The sequence below is a fragment of the Gorilla gorilla genome, chromosome 12 (genome assembly GCF_029281585.2).
Source record: "Gorilla gorilla gorilla isolate KB3781 chromosome 12, NHGRI_mGorGor1-v2.1_pri, whole genome shotgun sequence".
Lineage (NCBI taxonomy): Eukaryota > Metazoa > Chordata > Mammalia > Primates > Hominidae > Gorilla > Gorilla gorilla.
Window position 1 is genome coordinate 31,780,183 of NC_073236.2, and position 15,432 is coordinate 31,795,614.

General features: G+C 43.1%; 1 pseudogene; it reads right to left on the reverse strand.

The window, feature by feature from the left end:
• Positions 1–2,610: 2,610 nt before the first annotated feature.
• Positions 2,611–3,986, reverse strand: LOC134756705 (peptidyl-prolyl cis-trans isomerase FKBP4-like; annotated as a pseudogene).
• Positions 3,987–15,432: the final 11,446 nt, after the last annotated feature.

A 15,432-nucleotide genomic window follows, 5' to 3' on the forward strand; every position in this document is an offset into this window, starting at 1 on the left:
GTTGAGCTAAGTTGAGCTGCCAGGGTAGAGAGTAGGGCAGAAGTTAATTTCCAACAAGGTGCTCAGAAGGATCTGATCATGGAAAGTCTGGGTTTTATAGATTCCATCCTTTTCACAGAGGAGCAGCTGAAGCAGACCTTTCCTTTGCGACGATTGTCAGGACGGAGGACACAGGGTCCGTTAGAGAAGGGTAACTGAGAAGTGACGAATGACCATGGAAGCTTATGGGTGGTTTAGGCATAAGGTAACCAGGGCCTGAGACCAGAGAAATTCCAGCAGCAAGAGAAATAAGAGAAAATAGAAATGGGAAGTATAGGAAAAGGAAACATTTTACAGCTCTTATTCCATCTCTGGGTGAGCTTATACTTATACAGTCTAGAGTTTTTTCTCTTGTTGATGGTGAAAGGGAATAAACAGCATGAAACTCACCCTGGAGGCTAAGATAGTTTGACTCAGAGTTCTCCCCACCGCTTGACCTTTCATGACCCTGGGTACACACTAACTCTGAAGTTAGTGGGCAAAGTGGGCAGGGGCTCATGGACTCCATGAAATCCATCTGACTGTTAGCTCTGTCTCTCACCAGATAGGGGGGCCAGGGGCTGTGGCTTAACCTCATTGTGCCTCAGCCAATTCTTCTGCATGTAAAATGAGGATATTCACTATGTGGCCATTGTGAGATGATCCACGTAAACCTGTGTAGCACTGAGCACAGTGTTCTCAGTAAATGCTAAGCCCTAATACCCAATATACCCACAGCTCCATGCATGTGCTCCTTAGCAAGCATACGCAGACAGCTTGGCTTATCTGCTTGTGTCACATTATAAAAGTTGGCTTCCTGGTTATTTCTACAGTGCAGCCCATAATACCGATTTCCTTAAGAGCAAAAAAAATGCCTTATTTGTTTCCTCAAAAATGAGAATTGGCCTTTTAAAACTTTTCCTCAAATGACAGGACTGGTGCTGTAAATGCTTATGAAGACTGGTCCCTTTGCATGTACGGGCTTATCTTCCTGAAGATACGAAGCTGTGGCTAGCTGCTTTCTTCTGTTTTAACGACCACAGAATGCACAAAGTAGAGGTGCAAGTGGAAGCTGCAAAGAGCTCTACAACCTCTGTCAAGGTGCTTGTCCTTGCCCAAGCTATTACTGTTCTTGGTGGAGATTATTCCCCGCTGATCTAAAATATGCTCTAAGGCCAAGGTGGGCGGATCACACGAGGTCAGGAGTTCGAGACCAGCATGGCCAACATAATGAAACCACATTTCTACTAAAAAATACAAAAATTAGCTGGGTGTGGTGGTGCATACCTGTAATCCCAGCTACTCGGGAGGTTGAGGCAGGAGAATCGCTTGAGCCCAGGAAGTGGAGGTTGCAGTGAACCAAGATCGCACCACCGCACTTCAGCCTGGGTGACAGAGAGAGACTCCATCTCAAAAAAAAGTAATAATAAATACATCATAAAATATGCTCTAATGTTGGAGCCAAAGGTCAGCACTGTCACTACACAAAGCCTCACTTTGAGTAGAGATGCCTGCTGCTGCTATTTCTTGGGACATGAGCATTCTTTAACTGAGTTTAAAGTTCTTGAATTATAAATGGATAGAAATACAGCTTCATAGAGGTATGCTCATAAAGGAGTCTTCACACTTGAAGATACAGTGGACACATACACACACGCACACACACACACATTTAGAGAAGTTCCCTTAATCTGACAGCATGTAGTTATAAAAAACACAAATTTTATGAGGTGACGGTACAGCTTCTGCTTCTCTATATACTATACCTCTGGAGAACGAAGAGCACTGAATACTATATTCTTACTTTCTATGTTTGGAACTACACTTATTATCATGCCATTACTCAATAAACATGCATCACAATGTCCCCATACCACCATGAATGGGCACAAACAACCCCATCCTATTGTCGTGGGGTTAATTTTTTAGGACACCAGGTGCTGTCCACTGTTAAGAGCATCAGTTTGCCTGATTTTTTCAAGTTTATTCTCCAACAGCCTTTCACTCAGGTTGGGTCTGCAAAGCACCAGCAAGTCCAACAACTCAACCAAATGTCTACAGCTGCGGGTGGCAGATAAGTATAGCAGCTAACCCAAAGCAAATAAAAACAACTCCTAGGGGAAATAAGAGGGATGCTGGGAGGGCTTTTTATTTGAGTGCCACTGTGGTCTAACTGATTTGAGTGCCCACTTGTTTCAGAATTTAGGGTGTGGGAGTGACCAAGGAGCACAGTGACTAGAGGAAACAAGAAACAAAATAGACATTGTTCACTTTGGTTGCTAAATTTAATATGTCCCTATTGCACTTTTTGTTTTGGGAAATTTTTCCAACATTAAGAAAAGCCCTTTTAAAGAAGAGTGTTAAAACATTGGTTACATGAGAACCAAGGAGGATTCACCTTACAAGGTGAAATTATGTGTTTTATTCAATTTTCACACTACTATAAAGAAATACCTGAGACTGTGTAATTTATAAATGAAAGAAGAGTTTTTTTGTTTTGTTTTCACTCAAAATTCTTCAGTTTTTACAAAACTAACAGGGTGGAGTGGGGAGGCTGGGGGGCAGGCAGCCTCAGGAGTAGGGCTGGTGAGAGGCTCTATGCTTCTGTCTCCACCTGAGACTGGCTCCCTGCCACGTTGCTCTTCCACTCCGCCTTCTTCTCTGTGTCAGTGGGATGGTCTCCTGAGCAAGCCTCTGCCTTGGCCTTGTTCTCCTCCTCAGCCAGCCTCTCAAACATTTTGGCATAGAACTTCTTCCGGGCAAGCTGCCTGTGGATCCGCTGCTGACACACAGCCAGCTGGGCCCTGGCGGCTTTGTTGTTGAGGTAGAGCTGCAGGACCTTCTGGAAGTCAGCCCATGCCAGTTCAAAGTCATTCACCGCCAGATGGGCCTCTCCCCGGCGGAAGGGGCCCTTCTCGTTGTTGCTGTCCAGTTCTAGGGCCTTGTTACAGCTTTCAATGGCAGCAGAGAAGGCCTGTAGTTTCAGCTGACATATGGCCAGGTCGAGGTGAGAGGGCAGTGGAAGGGCCTGTGCCTTCTGTGCTTCCTCATTGGAAAAACTAGACTCATATTCCAGCCAGGACACAATCTTCTTACACTGTAGTAAAGCTTGCTTGTATTTGCCTTCCTTGAAGTACACACTGCCCTGCTCTTTCACTATGGTGTTCTGTTCCGGCTTCTCTTCTGAAATCATCTCCCAAGATTCCTTGGCCTTTTCAAAACTCTTGAGATGTAATTCATATTTCAGCTCGGCATTTGGTGGGATTTGGAACTTTTCCTTCCCAACACTGCCAAAAGCATAGCTGGGCTTGAGGTACACAGTGGAATGTTCTCCTTTCTCCAAGTGCTGAATGGCCCTCTCCAGATCATAAGGCAGATCCAGGTTCTCCCCGTCGCTAACCTCAAAGCGGAGCGCCCGTTGGTCAAAGAGCTGGTCCTTGCAGCACCCTTCCAGCGCAACCTCCACCATAGCGCCCTCATCGGGCTTGACATAGCCTTCACCGCGAGTCCCTATTCTGCGGATGATTCCCCCATCTTCCTCTTCCGTCACATCTTCTTCCTTAAACAATTCCACCCCAAACACAAGCGTGGCGTTATGGGGGGATCGTTGGAGGACTGTCTGCTGAACTCTAGGCATATTCTGGTTTGCAGGTGATGTGGCCCACCTCCCCCACCTTCATGGTTGCTACGGTAATGTCCCAAGCCTTGATGACCTCCCCTTTTCCCAGGTCAAAGGAGAATTTGTCCTTGCGATCCACACTGGAGTCAAACTTTGTGCCCTCTAACAGCCAGCCAGTGTAGTGGACAAAGACTAGGTCCCCAGTCATGGGCATCTCTGTACCTGTGCCCTCTCTCTTGATGACCTTCAGCACTCCTTCATCCTGTTTGGGACTGACATCCACTTCCTTCTTGGGCAGCGGCGCTGGCTGCGCCGCACTCTCGGTCGCCTTCATCTCCTTGGCTGTCATCTCTGCGTGGCGCGAAATTTTTCCGGGAGATGCCGCAGGCGCGAGTGCACTCTGGGCCGCAGGCGGCGGCGCTACCTGCAGGGCATGCAGGAGGACGGACACTACGGTGCTGACTGCTGACCGCACGGAGGCTGGAGCACCTCTCAGGAAACAGGTTTAATTGACACAGTTCCACGTGGCTGGGGAGGGCTCAGGAAACTTACAATCATGGCGGAAGGCAAAGGAGAAGCAAGTATCTTCTTCACAAGGCAGCAGGAAAAAGAAAACAGGCGAAACTTCCTCTTACAAAAAAACCATCAGATCTCACGAGAACTCACTCACCAGCACCAGCACAGCATCGGGGAAACTGTCCCTGTGATCCGACCACCCCCCACCAGGTCCCTCCTCGGACGTGTGGGGATTACAATTCGAGATGAGATTTGGATGGGGACAGAGAGCCAAACCATATCAGTATGTCTATTCAGAAAAATGTTTATACATATATATATATATATATATATATATTTTTTTTTTTTTCAGAGTGTTACTCTGTCACCCAGGCTGGAGTGCAGTATCGCGATCTTGGCTCACTGCAACCTCTGTCTCCCGGGTTCAAGCGATTCTCCTGCCTCAGCCTCCCGAGTGGCTGCGATTACAGGCGCCCACCAGCACGCCCAGCTACATATACATATATGTATTTTTAGTAGAGACAGGGTTTCACCACGTTGGCCAGGCTGGTCTTGAACTCCTAACCTCAGGTGATCCACCCGCTGGTGTAAGCCACTGAGCCTGGCCAGAAAAATTTTATTTATATTCTAATGGTAACAACTTCAATACCCTTTATCACTCTGAACCACAGTTTTTTAATTTAATAAGGAAAATTGGGTAGAAAAATATATTAAAATATATATTAATCTATCAAATACTACACAAAGACAAGTCTTTAAATGGGTTGGGCAATATGCTGAAGTTGAACACCAGTAAAACGTTGAGTAACCCCTCCATAGAATTCCCATAGAAATCTCTTCCTTACCATAAACCTAAGATCATTGCTCTCTCTCACTACCACAGGGATGTGATTTTAGCATTTGTATCCAATTTGCGGGTAGCCTAAGCCATCAGTGAGATATTTGGCATTCTGTATCTAAGCCTGTTCCCTCACCACCACACTTGTTCATTTCTCTTGGTTCTATTCTATCTGTAGAAGACACTGAAAAGTGACGAGATGTGCTGTTGAAAATCTATTTCAAAATCATACACTCATTGCTCACTAAATATTAGCTCTTCAATCCCCTGGAGGTACCTGGGATCAGTCTCTCCCGCCTCTCTATGTAGAAGAGGGAGGGGTACTCTGACTGTTGGGCGGTTGTATATTCTCTCGGTTTTCAAAAATGTCTACTAATTAAATGCCATTGGACACGTGCTCCTACTTCCTGTGGGGGATGAGACACAGTGTGACACAAAAGACAAAATGTCCTTTCTGTATGTTATTATGTCACTTTGTTCATATTCTGTGACCCTACACATTTATAATGTCACCTTTACCTTTCATTATGTTCATACGTGCACACTGTATTCTGAGACCCCTCATTTCATTGTTGATTTGTCGATTTCTGAACAAACAGCAGTTTTAATTACTTTAACTTCAGACTTTTCAGTAGGAAAAGTCATATCTGATTTTTATCTTGCTTGAAAATGCTTCTTACTCACATTCTCCTCAGGATGAAATTCCCCTCATCCCGATACTCAGTAACCTCATTCATTCCATCCATTCCACCTGACTTTCTCCCCATCTATTAGCTCCTGCTGTATTCGTTTCTCATCTTATCAAGCTTAGGAAGAATATCGTCCATTATTTACCATTTCCTCTCTTCTATCATTAGTCAAAACTGTGTTTCTCCAAGCATGGTCCATGAAACTATTGCCTCTGAATTACCAGGGGTACTTGCTAAAATGCATATTCCTAGGCCCCATTCAATCTGGAATGAATGAAGCTTGAAATCTGCAAATGTAATATGTGCCTCTGAAGTACATTATCGTTTGATAGCTGCTTCCCTAGCCTCTCTGCCCATTGCATGGCATCACTCTCACAAACCCTGACTCAGGATGAACCTGCCTTTCTGCCTTCTTATGGCCTTTAACTAACTGGGGTGAGTGGTGTGACTGAACGAGCATTCACCACAATCCACTTCAACAGGCTTCAAACACCACTGATAATCCTGATACGGAAGTCAGCATCTGCCACACATTCTCCCTATCAGCAGTGACCCAAGTGTTCAGTCCCAGCCAGTACCTCACTTCACTTATATTGAGTTTCCTTTAATGGGCCACTGTTGCTCTTTTCTCCCAATACTTGTGAGTCTGAGACACCCTAGTTTATCAAACATGTTCTAAATGGCACTGAAGCTCAAAGAGGAATGGTCTGGATGCCACTTCCCTTCTGCACAAATGGCTCTTTTATATCTCTATAAATTTGCAAATGAAAAATAGATACTTCTAGAAGCAGGAGCAAACTCACTTATCAGACCATTGATAAGACAAACATAGTTACAACCATCCCCTGAACCATGCGTTGGGCACTTGCCTTATACCTGTTATCATGAGAGGGACTGTCCAAGTGGTTCATGCCAGAGAAAAAGAGAGTTTTCCCAATGTAAATGAACTTAACCTCTAAGGATTTAATACTTGTAGTAATTTCAAAATGATTTAAAAAAAGTAAACTTCTTCTTTGCTCCTTAAATTTCCCTGTAACTCACACTGTAAATGAGTGCACAAGAAAGATTAAAAAAAAGATGGCCCTAAAATTTTAGCTGTTATTTGGGAATGATGAAAATAGGAGTGATTTTTAAATTATTATTTTTACAAAGTAACATTTATTAATTTTGTAATTAGAAGGAAGAAAGATAATACTTATTTATTTCACAAATATGCTCCAACTTGAAAATGCTTTGAAGATGAGCGGTGAGGTCAGCAGCCCACTGTGTCAGTAAGGTACTTTAGCCTTGGGTCCTGTACACACTTACAACAGCAGGAAAATCTGGTGCTTTGGGAAGAGGTGTCCACAGGGGCTAAGGCACAAAATAAGAGGGTTGCATATGGACTGTGTGAAGTAATAAATTCCTGAAGGCCTGCTTATTCTATGTATTTAAAATTTAAAATTACCCATTCAAGCATGGAAAAGACAATTTAGGGTCTTTATAACCAAAGAGGATAAGAATGATCTGTTCTCCTTAATGGAACCCCAGAGACTAGAATTTAACTATTTCCTGGCTCCATTCCACTTCTACCACCCCAATTTGAGTCTAGAACTCAAAGTACAATTCATCCTAGATTCTATGCACATGTACAAATCATCACATTTGTTTTATCTAGAAGTGTAATGGTAACTTAGTGTTGCAAGAAAAGCCCTATGTCTATTCAGAAAATGTTATTTATATTCTAATGGTACCAACCCCTCCCTTGACTTGGCTCTGTAACCATTCTGGTAAAAAGGAGGAATTAAGGTAAATAGGAGGGATTACGGGTTGAAGATGGACAATCACTCAAAACTTGAAAAGAACAAGTCACTCCACTGCCTAAAGAACTTCAATGATTGCCCATTGCATTCAGAATAAAATTCAAGTTGCTTATCCTGACCTTTGAAGCCCTAAACCCTTCCATTCCTCTGCCTTTCTCAGTTTATCTTATGCCAGTCTCTCTCTGTGCCATCCTCATGGACATGAATAGTCTTCTTTGGTCTGAAGATTATTCTTGGTTGCTTTATATACTGCTATAATAATAAGAAGAAATTTACCCCCTTTGAATTCCAAATAAGATAAAAGAAGTGGTTGGATGTTATCACAAGTACAACATTTCTGTTTGGGAAGTATGGAATACTTCTCAGCCATAAAAAAGAATGAAATTATATTTTTTGCAGCAATATGGATGGAACTGGAGGCCATTATCTTAAGTGATATAACTCAGAAACAGAAATTCAAAGACTGCGTGTTCTCACTTATAAGTGACAGAGAAGTAATATGTACCCATGGACATGAAAAGTGGAATAGACATTGAAGACTCATTGGAAATTTTGGAGACTCCAGTAGACACTGGAAGGGTGAGAGGGAAGTGAGGGATGAGAAATTACCTGAAAGGTACACTGTACACTATTTGGGTGATGGGTACACTAAATGCTGAGGTTTCACCAGCACACAATATATCCATGTAACAAAACTGCACTTGTACCCTCAAGTCTATTTTTTAAAGTGATTAAAATCTGTGTGTTCTCCCCAACCAGCATTTGCCAGAACAGTGGTCCCCATGGGCCTGCAGGGACTTGACCAACTATTAGGGCAAAGGCCTGCTACTTATCTACTTCCATGATGAAGAAAACCACAACAGCTTTGGTGACCAAGAATGTGGAATCCTTTGAGGAACCTCTGCTAGGGTCCAACCTGCAGACCCTGACCCAGCGATGGATGAATGAAGTACACTGACACACAGATATTCTGCTTTGCCAGTCCAGCTGAGTGTCTGAGCCACCTACAGACTCCCTGGAGAGTACTGTAAACAGTTGCAACTCCTTGATCAGTCAATGAGACTTGCATTTATTTAGTAAAGATTAATTGACAAAGGTCATAGGAAAACACCATTAGAGGGTAATTGACATTGTGGACTTCCTGAGTAGAAAGCAATTAAGCACCCAGGGTACATCAAAGCTTAGTCTTAGGAAAACAAGTTAGTTAGATAAACTACTCTACATTATTTTGTATTTGTGCCTTAAGCTCTCTAGCTCCTGCAAAGAGACTCTGGCTGCCTTCAGCCAGACAATCAGAAGCTATGCAAACTCTCAGGGTTTCCAAGAGAGTTTGTGGCTATTACTATAACTATCATTAATATTTTTCCAACTGGCCTGATTGAACCCCCACAAACCTCAACTTCAGCAGAGAGCTGGAAGCAGGGTAAAGAACTGCAGTTGCCACTGCAATTCATTGAGAATAAAGAGAAACTAAAGGGACTTCAAACTCATTTGAATAACCTTAGTCTCTTTCTGTCATAGAATATTCTTAAAATACTTTCAAGGTAAATCATGATATGACTCACAGAGGGAAAAGATCTGTCATTTTGGAGACCTTAAAATACTTGATTTTTAAAAACGTGTGCATTTTACTTACCCTTGTGATATAAAGTGCTAAGATTTCACAGGGGTTGTGTAAAAATGTGCATTTTATATTCAGAGAAAAGGCTGCAAGCACAGAGACGTCACTTCAGGGATTCAGTTTCTAGTTGTTATCTTATTGTCAATTCTTTCAGCTTGGTCATCTCTATATCCCCACACACCAGCTCATTAAAGTAAGATATTTGCTATGTTTTATGTATAATATAGAGAAAAGCAGACATCACTTTCCACAACTCATATGTTTCTGAAGTGATATGTACTCTTCGTAAGACTCAGAAATCATCCCTCTCTGCTTACCTAATCAAAAAGTAGAAAATCAAATATTTCTGGTATGATGCTGCTTTCCACCATTTTAAATGTGACTAGAAAAGGCTTGCATGCACCTTACTGTAGAAATAAAGGTAGACTACCCACATGAGAACAGGTGATTAATTCAAAGTTTGGGAGTGGGAAAGCTTTAGAGTGAGCAAAAAACGGGAGGGAAAGCGTGGGGGAAGGCTTCAAGTATGCTCTGATTGCATGTAGTTGGCAACGGGAAGTTGGAAGTAGGTTAACTAGAAGCAGAGTATCTTATGTGGTTGGTTTGGGGAACATATTTTGCTTTATTTGGTTGGTTCTAAGTTGGAAACAAGGCAAAATAGGGAAGCTAACAGTCATTAATGATATCCTGACCATTTGGGACCAATCACTGCCAATGATGCTGTTTGGCTTCCTGGACTGGTGGCTTCAGAGATTGTGAATCAGAATTCTATTGTCATATCATCTGACCACTATTCATTTGAATATTTATCCTCTCAGCCCCCCATTATTGTCATTCTCTTACTTATGAGAGATTGACCAATTCAGGGGCAGCTAGAAACCCACATCTTCACCACTGTGATATTGCCGAGTGGTCTCCATTGCAAACTATATTGTGAGGTCTTGACTTTTTGTTGTTGTGTCAGCACTGAGAGGTGAGGCCAGTTGGACTTCCTGGGTCCAGTGGGGACTTGGGGAACTTTCCTGTCTTACAAGAGGATTGTATAAAGCACCAATCAGCACTCTGTAAAATGCACCAATCAGCACTCTGTAAAATGCACCAATCAGCAGATTCTAAAAGTAGCCAATTGCCCGGAGGATTGAAAAAAGGGCATTCTGATAGGACAGAAACAGAATATGGGAGGGGCCAATAAGGGAATAAAAGCTGGCCACCCCAGCCAGCAGTGGCAACCTGCTCCCCCTTCCCTGATGTGGAAGCTTTGCTCTTCACAGTAAACCTTGCCAGTGCTCAGTTTGGGTCTGTGCCATCTTTAAGAGCTGTAACAGTCACAGAGAAGGTCTGTGGCTTTATTCTTGAAGTCAGTGAGACCATGAACCCACCAGTAGGAACCAACTCCGGACACAGTATGGCAATGATCTCTGGTGAGAACAACTGCCCAGTAGAATGTAAGACTTGGCAGAGAATGTGATGGACCTGCATCATGGCAGGTATGACCAAAGTGTTGCACGTTTTGTAGTTCCGTGTGCAGGGTGGAATGGTGCCCAGCGGCTTTTTCTCCCCTGTTGCTTGGCGAGTGAGAGGGAGGGTTACAGTGTTACAGGATTCCTTCAGTGCCGCTTCACCAGCTGGAAATCTCTGTGGCTGCACTGACTTCTGTTCCGGCCCTTGCTCAGGCCTGCCGGGATGCTCTGCCCACTTGGCCCAGCAGGCTGCGCTTGGCTCACATTACTGGCCCAGATCCTGTGGTCAGTGTGGCTGCGTGCTCAGCTCGTAGCTGGACTGGGCATGCTGCAATTGGCTTCCATATTGGGCGCTGGTATCTAGATGAAGGGGGGGTAGTGGCGCCGGAATACTTGGAGATGACAGCAACTGCAAAGCCCCAAAGGGTGTTACAGCCTTTGCTTGGGGAGTCCTGAGGTCTGAGCCCTCCGGAAATGTTACAGTTCTCTCTGGTTCCTGCTGCCTGCAGCTCAGTGAACAGGGTGCATTACATCTCCTTTGTTACTGCCACCCGCAGCTTGGGGAGTTCCCACAACCAACAAGAATAAGGTGTGTGGACAGCAGAGAGTGAGAAAGTCAGAGAAGAATTTTATTGAGCGACAGAAAAGCTCTCAACACAAGAGGGGACCTGAAGTGGGTAGATTTGTGTGTGAAAGGGGGCCTGAAAGCCGGCAGCCATCTGTGTGGCTGAGTATAGGATTTTTAAGGGCTCAGAATGGGGGAGTGCATGCTGATTGGGCCGGGGGTGGTCTTGGAAAAAGCACCATTTGTTGGTTAAAAGGCATAGAGGATGTTTTCACTCCGGTTGTGGACTCTACCTAGAACTGGCAGTTGGGTTTTCAGGGGTCAGGCTGTCTTTGGCTTAAAGGTCGGGTTTCAAAAACAAAAATAATCACTAGTCCCTATAAAATGTTACAGAAGCAGAAATTCTAATTTTCCAACCCAGACCAAGAGAACATATAGGCCACAGACCATGAAGATCTGCCTTAGAATGGCAATTATCTTTTTTCCATAAGGAAATGTGAGATGTAGAGCCTGTTTTACTTTGCCTATTTCGTTGATTCAAATATAGTGAGAAGTATTAGCAATAACACAGAGCTACCATGAGTAGCCAACAAGAAATCTAGAGAAATGTGGGTAATAATAGAGACAATGTAAATAACTTCTGCCAGAGTTATTGGTGATAAAACTATTGGTGATGGTTTTCTTACAGTTTTTTTCTATTTGTACAATCCTCACTCTGATTATTCACACAGTGAGTCAGTAACTCCCCCAGGTAGACTGCCTGAATAATCAAGGGTGGCCACATTTGGAAGCTCCAGTCTGAGGTGGAATTTCCAGACTTCCGTTTGGAAACTGGGGTTGACCCACTGATATTTTATAATGGCCTATCTGAATCCTTAGAAACTTCTCCTTTGAAGATTTACAGAAGACAATAACTTTAGGCCGGGCTCGGTGGCTCACGCTTGTAATCCCAGCATTTTGGGAGGCTGAGGCAGGCGGATCACGAGGTCAGGAGATGGAGAACATCCTGGCTAACACAATGAAACCCCATCTCTACTAAAAAAACAAAAAACAAAAAAGGCCAGGCGTGGCGGCGGGCGCATGTAGTCCCAGCTACTCAGGAGGCTGAGGCAGGAGAATGGCGTGAACCCAGGAGGCGGAAATTGTAGTGAGGTGAGATGGCGCCACTGCACTCCAGCCTGGGCGACAGAGCAAGAATCCATCTCAAAAAACAAAAACCAACCAACCAACCAAACAAACAAAAACATTAACTTTAGTCAAGGCTTTTTTTTTGGCATAAAGTTCTGTTAGAATTTTTTATTTAGTTTTTCTATTACCTTCTTTCTTTGTATGGGCCTCAACCTTAAAATAGCCAACTCTAGAAAGCAGAGTGCCTTAACTTATTCATTTTCATGGGGTTTCCAGCAGAGATGATGAATTTCTTTTTTTCCCCAAAGCATCCCAAATTCATGTAGTACTCTAAAAGCATACCTGCTATACGTTTACCACATGGTCTTCAGCTAATTGACAAGCTCTAGTAAGTGTAATAAATTCCATTATATGGGTTGATTTTACCTCAGATAGAAAATATATTCTAAAGTAGAGCTTAAATTAGTGATAATTTTCAATATCAGTTCTGAGGTATGATCCATCAATGAATAACATTGAATCAGGGTTCACAATGAGAGCCAGTCTCTCATCAATCTGAGTGAGGTACAGAAACTCCCCTAACTGACTTATAACCATCATGAGGTTCCCCTTCTTCTGGCAGGGGGAGAAGAGTGGCAGTTTAAGGAATTGCATCAGTGAATAGTAAAGCGAGAGAGAGGGAGTAAAACTCTCATAAGAAGTTAATCAGCTGGCTGAAAAGTATTGCATGCTCTTTGTCAGTGGTTATGTCTACACTGGCCAGGGAATCATGATGTGAGGTGGGGAGACTAGATATAGTTTAAAAGAAGCATCAACAAATGTTGCAGTGGAAGCTGTTGCCTTCAGACAAGGGCTATAAGCCTTTGCAGCTGGGTCAAGGATAAGGCTATGGAAAATGATGAATTTTTGATGGTTTCCATGACATTGAGTTAAAAACAAAAAAGCTTGTACAAGTTGTCCATGCACAATTAGACAAAATGGCATATTGTAGTCAGGGGTGCCTAATTATGAAAGGGAGTGCCTAACTACCAAAGGAAGAGGCTACTGAAGAGCCTTCCTGAGTTACAGAATTTATATTTGGGCCCCCACAAAAGACAGTTTCTTACTAAGGACTCGGCCAATTCATAAAAAGAGATCGCAAGCTCAGAAAAATTTCACAGCCATTGTCTACAATATCCAGTTAAACCTAGAAATCCTCTCAATTGTCATTTTGCGAGGCATCGAGGTGAAGTTTCGATAGTGTTCTGCCTACCAATAGAGGCAAAATAATTTCACCCTCTTAAGATAAGTTACGCCCTAAATACTAGCCTGTCTTTTGACAAAATTATAATTTATCTTTTGAAACATTATGTTCTTTTTCTGCTATGGCTGAGAGCAAGTATTTACTTGCTCTCACCTTCTCACCAGCTTCGTCGTTCTCTGAAGAAAGCAGTGGAGATCATCTGATCCTGCATATACTGCATCAAAACCGAATCACAAGTGAAATTTAGATCTTTTAAGTCTTGACTGAGGACTTGTGGAAAGTAAGAGGGGGCTTTAGTGAGCCCCTGGGGTATGACTATCCGGGTATATTTGTTGTCCTCTCCAGATGAAGGCAAAGTCGTTGACTGTTCTGGTTTGGAAGTACACTGAAAAATGCACAGTAAAGATTCAATATGGTGAAGCAAGTGGTTTTGGGCAGAATTGATGACAGGATAGGTACTACTAGGAAGCAAAGCAAAACAATTTTGTTGATCTTTCCTGAGGTCATGAAAAAAGTGTACCAGCAGAACAAGTGTGGTGTATGGGCTATTGCAGCGTATGAGAAAGTCTTTGGATATAAGGTCGTCAGCTACAGTTTTGAAGCCTTCCTTTGCTTCTGGTTTTTCAAGGAATATCAGGGAAGTTTGGCCATGGTTTACTAGGATACTTCTGAACTTGACTAGGTTCTGCTCCAATAATTTCCCATATAAATGGATTTTTTTAGTTTGTAGAGTGTTAGGTAGAGTGTTGAGGTCTTTATCTGGAGTGTACATCAAATATAATGAAGGAGACAAACATATATCCAGAGACGACACATACAGGAACCCTCAGGAGACTCTGCTGTGCATTTATTATTTTTCTGAGACAGAGTGTTGCTCTGTTACCCGGGCTGGAGTGCAGAGGTGTGATCTTGGCTCACTGCAACCTCTGCATCCCGGGTTCAGGTGATCCTCCCATTTTAGCCTCCCAAGTAGCTGGGATTACAAGCATGTGCCACCACACCAGCTAATTTTCATATTTCTTTTTTTTTTTTTTTTTAGTAGAGGCAGGGTTTCACCATGTTAGCCAGGCTGGACTTGAACTCCTGGACTCAAGTGGTCCACCCACCTCAGCCTCCCAAAATGCTAGGATTACAGGCGTGAGCCACCATGCCCAGCTGGTGCACTTACTATTATAATTCTATTTGAAAATTAAGTTACTTCCCATTAAATTTGCAAGAGTGTTATAATAGAGCAGGGAGAAGTGTTTTTAAGTCAAGTACCCAAAGGTTGTAGTTACAGTAGGAGATAGAAGGAATCTGTGGGTTATTTGAGATACCTGCTACTTGCTTCCTATGAGGAAAATGTTGAGCAAAATTGCCAGGGTTTAATGTAGAAAGAGTTAGTGCCTGGCTGGACATGGTGGCTCACACCTGTAATCCCAGCACTTTGGGGGGCCAAGGCAGGCAGATCACCTGAGGTCAGGAGTTCTAGAGCAGCCTGACCAACATGGCAAAACCCCATCTCTACTAAAAATACAAAAAAAAAAAAAAAAAAGCAGGGTATCATGATGCATGCCTGTAGTCCCAGTTACTCAGGAGGCTGAGGCAGGAGAATCGCTTGAACCCAGGAAGCGGTTGCAGTGAACCGAGATTGTGCCAATTCACTGTAGCCTCAGTGACAGAGTAAGACTCCATCTCAAAACAAAAAAAGAAAGAAAGAAAAGAAAGAGTAGTGCCCATATTGCCAGGAATTGTTGAGGTTGGCCACCTATACTTATGGTTAATTCACCTTGAATGTTAAATTTTAAATCAGGATATTGGGTACCTTCATTGATCTAAATTAAGGGGTCTTTTGGTCTTATTTTTACTGGAAAATCATTTTTCAGGTGTCCCTTCTGTTTTCAATATCTGCAGGTGTCCTCTTCTATGGGTCATCTACTCAACTGTTTGATCT